The sequence below is a fragment of the Melanerpes formicivorus genome, unplaced genomic scaffold (assembly GCF_026170545.1).
Source record: "Melanerpes formicivorus ecotype bairdi unplaced genomic scaffold, bMelFor1.0.p_v2 SCAF_23, whole genome shotgun sequence".
NCBI classification, from domain to species: Eukaryota; Metazoa; Chordata; class Aves; order Piciformes; family Picidae; genus Melanerpes; species Melanerpes formicivorus.
The window spans coordinates 8,820,242-8,821,535 of NW_027142375.1; positions in this window are offsets into that span (position 1 = coordinate 8,820,242).

Sequence of the window (1,294 nt, forward strand, 5' to 3'; positions counted from 1 at the left end):
TTTTTAAATCAATTTGTTGCCAACAAAATGCTTCTGGTAAGAGAAGAAAAACGTAATGAAACATAACAAACAGTGGTCCCAGGGCACATTGGGACATATTTTCTAAGTCACATAATTCTTGTGGTTGCTGCTGAGAGTGTAGGTACCTGCCCCAGGAATGAGAGAGTCCACTCTTTCTGTACTGTACTGTCTGTAGAGCAAAACAGTCACAAGATACAGTTAAAAGCCCAATTCAGCAGCCCAAAAAATATGTTCACCATTGTTTGAAATGTATCTGTGGGAATCTGTCAGTTGCAAGCCAGTTTGGATGTACACATATAGAAGACATAGGTTAATTCCTTTCTAACCAAAACAAAAAACAAAACCCAAAAAACCAATCAACCAAAACCAAACAAGCAAAAAAAGAGGAGGAGATAGTAGAAAGAAGGATGTGCTTTTTACTAGGCTGTTAAGAAACTAACTGAAGTTGCTTTCCATAACTTACTATCTTCCATATCTTACTTCCATATCTTACTATTTTGCCTTTGTGACTAAGGGTAAATAAGCTGAAAAACTAGTTTGCAGAGGAGCAACTGGGACAGTTGTCTCAGTAGCTCCCACTGAGCTTAATCATGGGTAATTACATTGATGGTCTTTTTGCTGTATATTGGCCACGAGTCTCTATCAAGCACTGTTTTATCCCAATATGATTTCCTTTGCCTTCATAAAAATTTTGAATCAGGGATGAGTATCCTAGAAGTACTTAAAATACAGTGCTGTGTGCCAGGTCATCTTTTCCATTGCATAGATCTGCCAGCATGCTTCCATTTACAGCCTCATCCCTTTCACCAGTTCTCGTCTGCCAACATCATGGGTCTTCATGGCTGCACAAAGCTGGAGAAGCCTCCAAGTGCAATTTTAACAATAAAGTAGAATAAACATTCTCAACACAAATAGGCTATTTTAGTTTCCATGTCTGACAGTTTGGCACCTTTCACAGCACTAAATTAACTTAAACCATTCATCACTACACAGGCTTTGAGAGAAGCAAAACAAGTACTAAGTAGGATCTGAGACTTGGTAAACTTTCTATTTAAGATGAAACAATCATTTAAACTGACACGAAAAGGCTGTGAAAACAACTCAGAAAAAATAATGTATTTCTATTTAAGACTCAGCAAATATTAAGAGAACAAGAATTGGTACTAAATGGGTGTTGTACTCTTTCTTCTGTAAAAATAATTAAAAAATGACAAGATTGATTTACCTAAAGCTTTGTAAAAGCACTTTGCATCCCAGCCTTTCCCAAACTAGA